Here is a 14,584-nt window from a genome sequence, read left to right as displayed (position 1 = left end):
ACAATGCAGAGTAATCCCTAGAGGAGTCTTTCAAAGATGACTTTGTATTTGTCCTGTCAATGCAGGATATTGGCGGTTTTTCTCCTCCCCCAAACATTTACATCTGGGAATGTGATGAAGTTGATTTTTATTCTTCCTAAATCTGTTTGGCTGGGGAAAAAAAAAATTGCTTTTATATTGATTTTTCAGTTTGTTCCTGTTGGAGTATAAAACCAGGGTGTAGAACAGTTGGGTACGGGGCGGGGGGGGGATTTATCAGTTGAAGTTGGAGAGCATCATATCCCAGGATGGAATGATGCAAACAAGGTGTGAAAACCTGGATCCAGGTAGCAATTGAGTAGCAATATTTCCTTTAGTTTTCCTTTATTATGCGTAATAGGGTAATTCATACTTTAAAGAGCAAGCACTGATTGCTCCAAAATAGGTGATGACTTTGTGATCCTTTTCAAATCAGAAGCCATCTGCAAAGTATCCCAGACTGGTTTGGGTTGGAAGGGACCTTAAAGCTCATCCAGCTCCAACCCCAGGGACACCTTCCACTAGAGCAGGTTGAACATTCAGCTCCCAATGCTATAACACAGCAAGGAGGATCTGCAGGAGGACTTTTCTGCTGGGAAACAGAGCCCCAGGTGATGGGCATCTCTCTGTTCAGGCTCCTCTCTCTGCTATCCCAGCTGCGGTACCACGTTTGCATAAGAAGCAACAGGGTGAGTAATGCCTGCCTCTGCAGACATCAAATGCTGCAGGTATTTTGTGGTAAACCTGATGCTGCTCTGGGCAGGGAGGATGCACTTTACTCTGAAAGCAAAGGATGAAAGCCTTTGTGGCAAGGGCTGGGCTTTGAGAGCGACTGAGCCCGATCCCCTGCACAAACAGCTGTTGTATTATCGCAATAGCTCATCTCCCAAAGCACCTGGGGCCACGGAGCCAGCGCACGCTGCAGCCTTGCAGCCTTCTGCTGGTGCTGCTGAGTGTCGCGATCCTACTCCAGCAATATATTGCTGTTCAATGCAATGAAACAGTGGATTTAAGGGATGCACCTCTTCAGGTTGCTTGTTCAAGCATGCTCAAGGTGATACACGGTGAAAACCAACCACTCTTAGATGGCTTGCCTATAGCTGTGCCCTGAAATGGCTGTATTTGCCCAATTCCTGAGCTATAGGTGTGTGGTGATGCAGACCTGGGGCTGTTGTCACCAAACTTGAGTCTAAGAATGGAGTAGATTTGCACCATTCCTCTCTGTTTGTAGGTGAAAGTGTTACTTGAGAGCCAGGGCATGGATGTAGCTGGCGGACAGACCTTGAAGCTGGGTGCTGGGTTATTGCCACTTACAACACTGGAGCAAAACTCTGTGTTTTCTTACATGGAGGTAAGGCTGCAGGTCCCTGGATTAAAAGTGCTATTAAGGAGCCACATTAGAAACATTACAGGGTGGCCAGTGTGCAGAAGCTTCCTCAATGAGTGTGTGCATTGGTGAAAGGGCAGGAGAAACGACGCAGGAGGATGTTCTCGCCTCTATAGGCAGAGGGAATGGATTTCCTGTGGAGCAGCCAAGAGTTTCTATTTACTGTGAAAACTCCCAATCCCGCTCTCCGTTTGGCAGCAAGATAAACCGCAGGCACTTGGTTGAACCGAATGCTCCAGAGGTTTAATTACCGCCACTCGCTAATCGGAATCAACACGGAGCGCAGTCCGCAGTGCCCAGCTTCAAGGAGAAATGCAGTCAGTAAAAGGAAGAGCCATAGCAGGCGCTCAGGTTGTTGTGGTCCTTCCCATAGCTGACCTAGCAAATGCTCTCTTTGAAACCTCAGGTTCTCCCTTAGCCGTTATCAAACTCCATAGCTCCTTGTTACTACACTCTTCTGTATATAGTGTCTATAAATGGGGCACTGAATTAAGGGAGTTCACAGCCCTGGAAACTAAATTTGCTATTTTTCCTGGTCTGAACTAGTCTCAATTCTGGCAATTATTCAGCCACAGAATTGCTGTATTACTGCAGCTTTATGAGGATCTTGGTTGGAAAAGGTGTCAAGAAGGCAGGTAAAGTTTTGGTGTGATCTCTGGCAGGGGCCCCTGCTCTGTGGGATGAATCAGGCATAGAATCCCAGATTGGTTTGGGTTGGAAGGGACCTTAAAGCTCATCCAGTTGCAACCCCTGCCACAGGCAGGGACACCTTCCACTAGAGCAGGATGCTCCAAGCACAGGTACTGCTGGCAATGGAGCTGCACTCCCTGCCTTCTGCCAGGGATCAAGCCCTGGCTTTACATCATGGGATGCTCCCAGGCTGGAGATGTTTATGCGGGAGCTGCTGTAGGAACCACATAAGTTGCTCTAAACCCTGTTCTCCATTTCCTTCTGTATAAGCAGGAGTTAGGTTTTCTCATCATCAGCAGCAGCAGCACACTTTGTATCCTGCCCCTACTGATTCATGGCAATAAGAGACCCTAAGAGCAATCCTTGTCCAAAGCAAGCAGCGTCCCGGTTAGTGCCAGCACCTTCCAGCACTGCTATTTGGGCTTTTTCCATGCTCTTAATCTTATAAATTGAATCGAGCCTGATGATAGAAGTGACTTCCTGGATATTGTGTAACAGCTTGTGCTTGTCAGGATGGGAGACAAACCAACCTGACCTTGAACTCCGGCGTTTCCTCCCAGCAGGTAGGAGCTTCCAACAGCCTGCGCTGATGCGGGGATTGCCAGAGGAGGCTCCTGGTCTCCTCAATGCCCTGGGACAGCAGCGAGGCTTCCATGGCAAAGGAGCTTTGGAAAATGCTTTGGATTCCCCTCTAGGGACTGGAGGATGCCCTGGAAAGCACTGCGGCAGGAAGGCAGCAGCGTGTTCCCGCTCCAGAAAGGAGGCAGAGAAGGAATCCCGTCCCTATCTGGCATGGTTTAACCTCCTGGGATTAATTAAAGGCTTTCTCAGTTTTTCTTTCAAACCTCACAACATTCATCTCTCCCTCGCTGAATAGGGAAAAGCAGAGGCATCTTCTCTGGTGAATCACCAGCCTGGTCCAGTGCTCAGTTTTACGTTGCAGTAATAGCTTTTCCCTAAGGGAATACCGTAGGAAGGGCAGACTTTGGCTTCTCACCACTGGAGCATTACATCATTAACACGAGCTGGGAATCTGAGCGGCGGGAGAAACAAATGTCCCTAAATCCAGCAATCCCCCTTCCCTTGGTGCTTCTGTCCCCTCTTCCCTGCCCATGGGTAGGGCAGGTGATGGTGGTGGCAGAGCCAGTGTGGGGCAGGGGACCACGTGCATGGCGATGTTACAGGAGCAGGGATGTGTCCTGCATCCTCTGAGCTGCTGGCAGTGCGAGGACTGGAGACTAATGGAGCTCTGGGACAGCGAAATCCTTCCTTCTACAACTCAGGCTTGTGGTGATGGATGCAATGGCAGGGAAGGAGCCACATGTCTCAGTGCTCTCTGAAACACACAGGGTCTTTCATATGGTTTCCTAATACCAGAGAAAGATGAGACCCGAGTCTCTAGTTCTTGAGCATCCTGAAGAAGCACCACAGCTCCTGGCTCAGCAAGCCCTGAGTACATGCATGGTCTCTATCCACTGGCCCTGCAGACCCTCCGGCTATGCCCTGGCTGCACAGTGTTTGTTTCCTGACCCCATTACCTATTCCCGTTTGCATTTCAGCTGCTTAGGCTTGATTCTTTTAAGCCCCCTCTATCTGATTATCAGCAGCCCAGCCAGGCAGATAGGAAGCTTCCTGCGGGATCCCCGGCAGCGCTGCAGGAGGATGTTTTGCCTCATTTATGCTCCTGGAGGTGACTGATCGACAAAGGGGCAGCGGAGAAGTTATGGGGGCAGTTCAAGGCTCCCCTGTGGTGCAGGCTCGTAAGTCTGGGACACTTTGCTGCGTGATGCTTTTCCTTGCTCCCAAGGGCACGCAGGGAGATGCAAACTTTGTTCCCAGGAGGCGTGGGTGACAGGCACCACATGCAAACCTGCATCCGCACCGCAGGATGCTTCTGGGAGCAGAGAGGAGCGCGGTTGCTGCGGCTGACCAGCGCAGGGGCACGGTGGCATGGCAGGGTAGAGCAGATGGGTACCGAAACCCTGTGCAACCCTCCCAGGGCTGCCCTGCTCTTGCTTTGCGGTTTCCTATTGTTGTCCTAACGCCGTCCTCCTCCTCCTCCCCCGCCCAGCTGGATGAAGAAGCCTCCAGCTGGCCTAGGAGGCTTATCAGCTCTGTCTGGCTGGGTGTTAACAGTCGATTTGCATAAGTACCTGTCCCCATCATATGCTGCCTGCCTTTGTGACTCATGTGCTTGTTTGTTTCTCCTTCAGCAGCCACGCTTGTGCTGGGCTGCTCCCAGAGGTACCAGGGCAGATGCCACCACCCCGGGCACTGCGGGATGGATGCTGAGCATCCTTCCTGGCTCACCCACTGCTCCTGCCCTGCGGGACCAGCTTGGGAATGACCCGTGGAACTCGCTGTTTTCTCCTGGTTGTCAAGGTAGAATTGAACTTGAACCTTTGCTTTCACACTTCCAGATGGGGAAAGCAAGGCTTCCCCTGGGCTGCAGTCCCAGCTTGTATTGCAGGGCAGGGTGATGCAACAGTGTGATGGGTAACTCTCCTCCCTGCTGTTAGGTGGGCATGAGCTGGGATCCTTAAAGGCCTTTCTGAACTCAGGCCTCAAAGGCAAGGGCAGCACAGACTGACTCCTGTGCATTTGCTGTGCTGCAGCCATCACTACAGCTCTGCTCCGAGTGCTGGTGGTGACCGTGGAGTCACCTCCTCAGGTAGGAGCTGAGCGGTCTTGTTTCTGCTCATTAGCTCTGAAAGGTGTCTCCATCCATAATAAGGAAGTCATTAGTGTGAAACTTCCACTACCAGGTACGATTGATTAGGAGATTATAACCACTGTAAAGGAGGGGATGCGTTGCATATACAATGCATTAAAGTCCCAGCATGCTGCTTTGGTTGTATGTCATTTGTGGAGCTCACCAGAGAATGGCTCAGGCAGATGGGTGGCTGCTGAGACAAGGAGGCACAAAAGCACAATGTAATCAGTCCTAAGTAACTTGAAGTTTGATGGCTTTGTAATGGACAATAACTGCAGTGCTTGAAGGTAGATGACAGGGGTTTAGGTCCTTAGGACCTTAGTACAAAAAGTGTAAGAAAAACAGAATAGAAAAACAGGACCTGGGGATGGGGAGCATCGGGGACTAGCAGATGTCCAGGATGGGCACAGTTACACTAACTGATCGGTAGGACAGGATGATTGCTGTGTTTGTGGTGTCAATGAACCCATTAAGCTGGTGTAAACATCTACTGGGGAGTATCAGGGACTAGCAGATGTCCAGGATGGAAGCAGTTAAACTAACTGATAAGTAGGACAGGTTTATTGCTGTGTCCGTGATGTAATTAAGTTGGTGCTTCAAAGACTGCCAGAAGTGATGAAGATTCTTGGGAGAAGTAAAGGACCCTCAGAGACCACCACCACCTTTGTGCATGCATGCGGGGAACCTTCAGGAAAACGATGTAACCCATGTGTAGCCTCATGAATATGTAATGCATGTATGCCCAGGGACTACATAAGGATGGCCTGTAGAGCAGCAGGGCGATACACGTTAGGAGGAGCTATCCCTTGTGTCTCCCGGCACCGCAATAAAGAATACCCGCTTATCGACTTGAAACCCTTGTTGGTGAGCTTGTTCCTGGAGTTTTCTCTGAATCACTGCTCGGAGCCTGTTTGCACAGGGCAAAGGTAAATTCACATCAACAGCTTGTACATCCTCTGTGGAAGGGCTCTAAGCCCATCCTAGGAGATGGACTCCATGGCTTTGGAAGTCCTCATGCTCTTGTTGCTGTGATATCTTACAAACAGGGTGCACAACCTTGAGGTCCTCTGTGCTTGCTGTTCAGTTTGGGATCCCCTCTGCAAGGAGCTACCAGTACTGAATAAGTTCTTCTGCATGTGGCCTAGAAACATGTCCTGGTGTGTTCTGTTTCCCCTCCACGGCTGACGAGCCAGGGAATCAGCTGCCCAGCCAGCCAGCCAGCCACTTCTTGTATGTAGAAGTTAAACACATATTTGCAGCATTCATCATCTCACTCATCGTAAAGTGCTTTTGACAGGGCATTGGTTGAGCTGTGCCAGGCGTACATTGCTCTTCTGACTGGGAGAGTGGATGGGGAAGTTGGGTGAGAAGAATGAGGGGTTCAGCTCAGCACGTCAATCTCGGTTTTGATTGTGCTGCCTGGGGTGTGATATTATGGGGCCAACTGAAGCGTTCTCTGCAATGGAGAGAGATGAGCAAGAGTGGAGAGGTGGATAACCAGCAACTTGGTATGAAGATAGGCTGGGAAAGTTGGGGCTGTTCAGCCTGGAGAAGAGAAGGCTGTGTGGAGACCTCAGAGCAGCTTCCAGTATCTGAAAGGGGTCTATAGGGATGCTGGGGAGGGACTCTTCATTAGGGACTGTAGTGACAGACAAGGGGTAACGGGTTAAACTGAAACAGGGGAAGTTTAGATTGGATCTAAGGAGGAAGTTCTTTCCTGTGAGGGTGCTGAGGCACTGGAATGGGTTGCCCAGGGAGGTTGTGAATGCTCCATCCCTGGCAGTGTTCAAGACCAGGCTGGACGAGGCCTTGGGTGAGATGGTTTAGTGTGAGGTGTCCCTGCCCACGGCAGGGGGGTTGGAACTGGATGATCTTAAGGTCCTTTCCAACCCAAACTGTTCTGTGATTCTATGATTCTAATATAATCACTGAAGAGGATCAGTGGACTGGATTGTCCAAAGGAAAATGCAATGAGCAGCAGAGGGAGGAAGAAACAGGCAATAACCACATGAGTCATTCAAGAAGCGGCTGAAAGAGGAGCAGAACCACAACAGGTTCAATTCACAAAGCCAAGAGAGGGCTGCAGGGATTCCAGGTCGGTGGCCGTTCCGGCTTTAGAGACACGATGAAATGGGATGGCTGCAGCTTCCTTGGATTTACTTTGCTCCCAACTAAGCAGCCTAAAAGTGAATTAGAAAACTACAAATCCCATAAAACGTGGCTGGGTCAAACCCAGAATGACTGAAATAAAATTAGCAGGATTACTCCAGAGGAGCCTGGGGCAGTGGATGCTCTCTGTCTGCTCCTCCTCCTCCAAAGTACTGTGCTTCTGTGGAAGTGGAGAAGAGAGTTCATGTGGTGGTTCTGGTGTTATCCAGTCTTGGGACCGCCAGCAGCACATGGACCTATGGTACAAAAAGCACCTGAGATAGACAGGACTCAGCATCTTGCTCAGCAAAGCAATTTGTCAATGTGCATGAATGGCAGCACGAGCCTTATTTCAGTCCTGTTCTAACAGGAGACAAAAAAGACCGGATCAATGTCTTCCATCAGAGGAGCAGAAGGCGGAGATGTTGGATCTGAAATCTTATTTACCCTCCCTCTCTCACAGCCCTTTGTACCTTCTGCTAATAAGTAGTGCTGCACATGCACAACTTGATCCAAACCCTGAAGAAATCAATAGGAATTGCCAGGTGCTCCATCCTCTGAAAACCAGACCGTGCATTTATGTGTCTAAACATGGGGCTTTTGGAGCCAGCTTTTGGGCATCCTTTTGAGAAGCTCGGATTGTGGCATTTTGTATCAGGTCCTGCCTGTGTTCAATCCTGATGAATACTGTGTGAAGTTGTAAATCTCAGGAAATCCTTCACTTTCCACCTTCATCTCTTTTCCCCAAATGCATTAACACCTGATTTGTCCTTTTGGCTACTCTTAGGTCCTTCCGAGTCATCATCGCCCATCCCACATCCCTCTCTGCTCGAAGCATCCAGGATAAGTTTGCTGCTTGGGAACATCACTCAGGAGATGGAGTGTCTGTGGCAACCCCCCTATGGTTAAAATCAACCCTGTAAGCAAACCCTCATCGCTTTATTTATGACTTTTGGATGAGATAATGGTTTTCCACTTTCAAAAAGGAAGCTCTCCACTTCAACACTTATTTTCTATAACTCCTTTGGCATTTATATTGCAACAGGAGCCTATTTGGTGACATTATCTGATAAATATCGTGTTATACAGCTGCAATTTACAATGCATGTATTTTTAACAGAGCTTCTAAGCTAAATTAAATGCTTCTAAAATACGGTGCTTATGGAAAACTAATGCCTGCTCTAGCAATTTTGGTTTTCAGGGTACACTCTTTTTTTAAACCCAGATACCATCTTTATCCTGTCAGGCAGTAAATTATGCACTTGCACTTTCATAAACTCTCCCCTTGGGAACTTAGTCAATGAAATGGAAATGTCTTTTTCACACCTTCCAACTCCGGAGGAATACAGGGGAATAGCCAACTCGGTTATGAACTGAATGCCTAGAGGGAATCCGTCTAAAATGTGGTTTAATGCAGTCCTGATGCATGTATTGCTTCGCATACGTCCTGCTCAGTGCATTGAATCGCGACTTACATCCTTAATGTCTCTCTTTGGTTTTAATTGAGAAAGTAATGGCATGTTGTGTGGTGGGATCTGCAGGTAGGAAGACACCCACTGGTACCTTGGCTGTTGCCCTTAGCTGTGGGAGGAGGAGAACCCTGTTGGCTTGCTCAGGGGAGTAAACCAGAACTGCTTTTACACCTATGTGGATCCTCTCCTGCATCGCAGGGTGGGAATGAGCAGGGAAAAGGTTTGCAATGGCATGTCCTGCCTCTGGGATAGCCTTTCATGAGGGAGGGAAGAGGTTCTTAGGTAGCTGGGATAAATGATCCTTGTAGGTCCTTTCCAACTGAACTATTCTAAATCCACTTCTATGTTCATCATCCATCACCCAGAACTGCTGAGTTTGCCCGTAGCAGTCAAACATCTTCATGTGAAGGTCTGAACAGCTGTGTTATCCCATCTCCATATCTAATGTGGAAAGTTTGAAATGCCTCCCGAAAGGGAGCAAAGTGGGGAAGTGTGTAGGGGAAGTCTTCTGGGATGCCTAGGGATGTATCCAAAGCAGGAGGAGCCACAACAGGTCTTCTGTCGCAGGAGCATCACTGAAGCTGTTCAGCTCATCACTGATGCTCCTTATTTCCCCACATCCACCCTATGAAAACCCCAGTTCTTCCAGTCTGGGGACTGCAGGAAACATGTGATATACTAGATGTACTTTGCAATAGAAGTGAACTTACAGGAAACAGGGAAACCAAAACCAGCAGAAAACCAAGCTTAACATTTGGCAGGAAAAAAATCAGTGCATAAACCCCACAAGAACGTGAGCATCTTTGCACAAAACCACTTACCGATGCATCCCTTAAAGGTAATCCCTTCAGACAGAGAGGCTGCCATTTCTTTACAAGATATTAAAGCAGCTGTTGCTAGAACATAGGGAATGTTTGAGCTATCCATCAAGGGAAGGACATTTGTAATGTTATATCCACTGTTTTTTTTTTCTGTTTACAGTTTATTTTGGTACCAAATTCCTACCTACTGCAGGTAATTGAGACTGCAAACAAAATCTCACTATCCTCTGAGCTGCCAAATCACATTTTCTTCTCCTGTAAGCACATTTTCCCTTAGCTTCAGAGAGGAACACAATTATGCCGAATGAATGAGAAAAGGGATTAGTTCATATAATGACCATAGCAGCCATCTCTCCCTTGATCTTTCCTTAGTAGCTCACTCTCGAAGACGGGAATGATTATTATTGTAATTCAGAACAGAGCTTGTTCTTTTTCCTTCCGCAGCATCTGCTTCCTACTCTCCAAATTAACACCTATCGCAATAAAAACTAAATATCCTGGCTGTAGGTGGGCTATTGGATGACCCTACCTGGGACATGGAGGCAAGTTTCATCATCTTTGTGCTCCCCTCCTGGAATGGCTGTGTATTGTTCTGGCCCTTGATAGAAATCAAAGTAGCCATGAGGCTATATTGATGACTTGAGGCTATATTGATGACTTGAGGCTATATTGATGACTTCTGGCAACCAGAGGCTTCACAAGAGGGTATCCAAGGCAGTAAATTACCAGCCATGTGTCTCCTGTGCTGTTTTCAAGTTGTGAAACAGGTTGTTTCTGAAGGTCTTCAAAACAACATTGGACTTTCATGATAGCTGGGGACTACCTGCACTCCCTTGGACATGCCCTATCCGTGTGTCTGGCGCTAATTCACTGCAGTAATCAAATTCGATGCCAACAAGGCAACTGGGTTTTCTTCTTCCTTTCCATGAGATCCGTCTGCACTGATTTTTCACGGGTCCCAAGCCTTGGTCAGAAGCTTTATTACACCAAAGCATTGGGAGATGATCTATTTTATAAGCTTTGCTGTCCTAAAGCTGCTTTAACAGTTTTGTAGTCGTAGCTGTAGGTGAGCCAATTCACCCCTAAAGTCAATGTGTTCACACCTTGTCATGCCAGCAACAGGCTTTAGCTCTGCAGAACTCATCCAAAGCTCATAGAGATTCCATCCTTCGCTTTCAAATACCTGTTAATTCTACTTAGGTGCTCATTATTGAGAGGTTACCTATATTTTTCCTTTTAGGTTTGCAAAAATAAGCACTGGTGAATGAAGATGAAAGGAAAACATTGCTGTTTTCTTCCCTGGAGATTGTATTTCTCACTTGTTGCATAACTGCTTATTTTAGCATCAATCAGCTGAGTCTTTGTTGTGTAGACAACTCTGTCCTTTCAGAGGATTTGTGCAGTATTATTTCCTTTAAAATGCCTGGGTTTTGGTTGTTTTTATTATTAGATTTATTTCTTCTCTGGGCAAATGCCAGCTGACAACGCCTGTAAGTGTTACATAAATGTCATGCTATGTAAGCTGAGTATCATGCAGATCATACACACGACCTTTCTGCAGAGCTATCCTTCAGGTGTTACCTGTGTGTTTTGTTTGTCTGTGTTACATGCATGCACCTATATATGAGTTTTGTTTAAGTGTGTATATATGGTAGGCAAAAATCTGCTAAGCTACTGACCAGGAAAGTACTCAAAATGCAGAAATGTCCGAACTCTTGTTGGCACAACTTTCATCTGCACCCTATTGTTGAAGCAGGAGATGATTGTAATTGCATGTTGACACGCTGTTTTTCTTCTGCATCTCTATATGGTGTGCAGGGAGCGAGATGCAGCGAGGGGCTCCGCAATGCTGGCTTGTTCCTATTGTTCAGCACACGATGCTAGGCCTGAGCTCAGCACATTATCCACATGTCTGACCACTTCTGGATTCCGCAGCAGTAGGAAACACAGCTCCACTCTTTCTGTGTGCACTTTCCAAAGCCAGAACAAGGTGCTCCTCTTCTGCATAGCAAAAATGCTTAGAGGTTGCACCGAGGGATGCTGTGACCTGCAGCACACAACCCATCTGCACCAAGGAACTGGGTTTTGATATTCCATGACCTCCTTTAGAGGGGTTGTCCAGAAGTCCTGGAGGAATGGCCAGAAGGGCTGTAGGGTTATGGTGCACTGCACAGGACCATTGCCAGGTTCCTCCAGAGACAGGATTATTAATTTCCTCATGGCTTTTCCTACAGTTCTTTCCACTACCCTGCGTCAGTGCTTCAGCACCTTCATTAATCCTTCCCCAAACACCCGTTATGAAGATGGGTCAGGGTGACACATGGATGGATTAAGGTCAGTTTTGACTAATTCGGGGTAGTCCATCTGAGGAGCAGAATGTCTGCGTTTTCAGAGCATTTAACATGATACAGCACTTCGTGCATGCAAGCGCAGCACCCGCTGCTTCCAGCTGTACTAAGATGGATGTCAGCAATTCAGGCAAAAGGTTTCAGGCTACACTGTGGGCAACACAACCCTCAGCAGCCAGAAGTTTGGTTTAATGAGTTCGTTTGCGTTACGAAGCCTGTGGCAAGAGCAAGGAGAGAATCCTGCTCTTTGGAAGAGTTTTATCCTGTCCTCAGCCTGTATGTTAAAGCCCTTTTATCGTGCTGTGGGCAGCTTTTGGTTCTGAAGATGGAGATCTGGCCAAACTTTGTTTCCTATTTGACTTACAGAGCAGGTCCATGGGCTGCAGGTGTCATATGGAAAACAGATTGTGAGTACATAATTAAGAACTGCATTAGAATATGCACGTGCAAGAAAGCTCCATAAATTGGTATGGAATGCCTCACTTTGGATGTTTGTGACATTGTGACCAAGTAACACAGTGACCTTCAAAATATCCCTTAAGGCAGCCCGTGCACTTAGCTGAAGTGGGATCCATAGGTGAACTCCTGGCAGGGAGTGCACTGGGTGCCAGAGCAGCGGGGCTAACAGCTGCCAAGGCACTTAGGGCCAATGGGGACTGACAGAAAGGGGTTGTGTTCATGTGTCCCATTGCTGCTGCACTACAAGGGAAGGCTTTTCTTACCTGGGGGCTGAAGTTTCAAGTGAGCTGCTGAGCAGCGCCTTGAGAGACCTCAGCATCCAGAACCAGGCATGATTTTTGCTGTGCGCTGTAAGCTGCTGTTCTTTAAACCCAGTAATAAGGCTAACTTGGGTGGGTTTATCTAAAACACCATAAAGGCCGTCTCACACCAAGTTGTAAGACCCTATTTCTAGAGTTACAGTCCAAAACACCACAGCAAGCCTGAGGATGACCGACACAATACTCCTTTGCTTTCCGCCTTGGAAGAGCCAAAGGACTTGGAGCATTCAGACCACAGCCTGCCGAAGCAGAAAGTTGCAGCCTAAATTCCTTCAAGTTAGGTAAATTATAAGGGCTGTGCAGTGGGGAGCATCCGCACGCCTCATCTGTGGTGGTTCTGTGGTCCCAATGGTTTTGAACGACCGGGAAAGCTGGCTAGCTGAATGGATTTACGAGACGATGGCAGCCTGTGACTGGAAGAACATCTTTAACCTGGATTTAAACCTTCTGCAGCAACTGAAGCAGCGCAAGACAGCTCCTGCAACGTGTTTGACTGGAGGGCCTCTGGGACTGAAAGGATGTGCACGGTACAGAGCATGCCATGCAATTAGCACTGTTTTAACTGAAGAAAGCGGTTCTATCTCACAGCAGCGCTGCGCTGTTGGGAATCCTGGGGAACGAGCTCCCACAGGGCAGAGCCTGAAACTCCCCTTCGGGGGGCCTGGGGTGGGGGTAACCTGGGACATAAGTGAAGTTTGGGGGGGGGGTTCACACATATACGTTCTACAGACACACATACACAGTCTATAGACACACACATACGGTCTATAAACATACATACACGGTCTATAGACACACATACACGGTCTATAGACACACATACACGGTCTATAGACACACATATACAGTCTATAGACATACATACATGTTCTATAGACACATATGCACAGTCTCTAGATGCACATGTATGTTCTATAGACACACATACACGGTCTATAGACAAACATATATGTTCTATAGACACACATACATCGTTTATAGACAAACATATATGCTCTATAGACACACATACACGGTTTATAGACAAACATATATGTTCTATAGATGCACATACACGGTCTATAGACACACATATATGGTCTATAGACACACATACAAAGTCTATGGACAAACATATATGTTCTATAGACACACATATATGTTCTATAGACACATATACAGTCTGTAGACGCACATATATGTTCTATAGACACACATATACTTTTATAGACACACATACATGGTCTATAGACGCACATACATGTTCTATAGACACACATATATGTTCTATAGATGCACATACATGGTCTATAGACGCACATACATGTTCTATAGATGCACATACATGGTCTATAGACACACATACATGGTCTACAGACGCACATACATGGTCTATAGACGCACATACATGTTCTATAGATGCACATACATGGTCTATAGACACACATACATGGTCTACAGACGCACATACATGGTCTATAGACGCACATACATGTCCTATAGACGCACATACATGTTCTATAGACACACATACATGTCCTATAGACGCACATACATGTTCTATAGACACACATACACGGTCTATAGACACCCACATACAGACACGCACACGGGGCTTCGCTGCTGCAGCCCCTCCGTGGCCCTCCCCGGCAATTCCCACGCCGCCGGCCCGCCCGCCCCGCGGCCGCGGAAGTTTGCTACGCGGGGAAGGGGTGTGTGTGGTGTGTATGTGTGTGTGTGTGTGTGTGTGTGTGTGTGTGTGTGTGTGTGTGTGTGTGTGTGTGTGTGTGCGCGCGGGTGGAGAGGGGGGCACGGCTGGGGGGGTGTGTGTGTAAACGGCTCCGCACCGCGTTCCCCGCCCGCTCCGCGATGGGCAAGAACCGTCTTTTTGACGCAGGAGAAATGGCAAATTTGAAGTACGTCATTAATATGGCGCCAAAAGGGCTGTTTTTTTTTTTTTTTTAAGTATAAGCTTATTTTTTATTATTTTTTTTTTATTTAAGGAGCGGCCCCGTTTACGCGTGTGCGCAGCGCGGAGCGGAGCGGGGCTGGGCGGGGGGTGGGGGGGGAAGAGCCGTGAGTGCGGGTGTGTGCGGGGCCGGCTGCGGGGCGGCTCCGGGGCTCCGGGCAGCGCCATGGGGCCCCGGCGGCCGGCGGCGGGGTGAGGGGCGGGCGGCAGCGGGCCGGGATGGGACCGGCGCTGCCCGCACCCGGCCCTGCCGCTGCGGC

The 14,584-nt window shown here is 48.1% G+C and overlaps 1 protein-coding gene and 1 long non-coding RNA gene across 2 annotated transcripts in view; both read left to right on the top strand.

Annotated features, from left to right (window-relative positions):
• Positions 1 to 1,943: 1,943 nt before the first annotated feature.
• Positions 1,944 to 13,042, top strand: LOC133271174 (uncharacterized). Its single transcript, XR_009744023.1, has 3 exons — positions 1,944 to 4,477; positions 7,744 to 7,875; positions 10,490 to 13,042. It is a non-coding gene; the product is annotated as an uncharacterized LOC133271174 (long non-coding RNA).
• A 1,170-nt stretch (positions 13,043 to 14,212) lies between these two features.
• Positions 14,213 to 14,584, top strand: part of JADE2 (jade family PHD finger 2) — a 76,486-nt gene continuing 76,114 nt past the window's right edge. Inside the window, exon 1 of the mRNA XM_061457061.1 lies at positions 14,213 to 14,271. The gene's annotated coding sequence lies outside the window, so the exon portion shown is untranslated. The remainder of the gene's footprint in view (positions 14,272 to 14,584) is intronic.

The sequence above is a fragment of the Pezoporus flaviventris genome, unplaced genomic scaffold (genome assembly GCF_033815535.1).
Source record: "Pezoporus flaviventris isolate CSIRO_AGI_PZ_B2104156 unplaced genomic scaffold, CSIRO_AGI_Pfla_v1 ptg000023l, whole genome shotgun sequence".
In the NCBI taxonomy this organism is placed as follows: Eukaryota; Metazoa; Chordata; class Aves; order Psittaciformes; family Psittacidae; genus Pezoporus; species Pezoporus flaviventris.
This window is presented reverse-complemented; position numbering and strand designations above follow the sequence as displayed.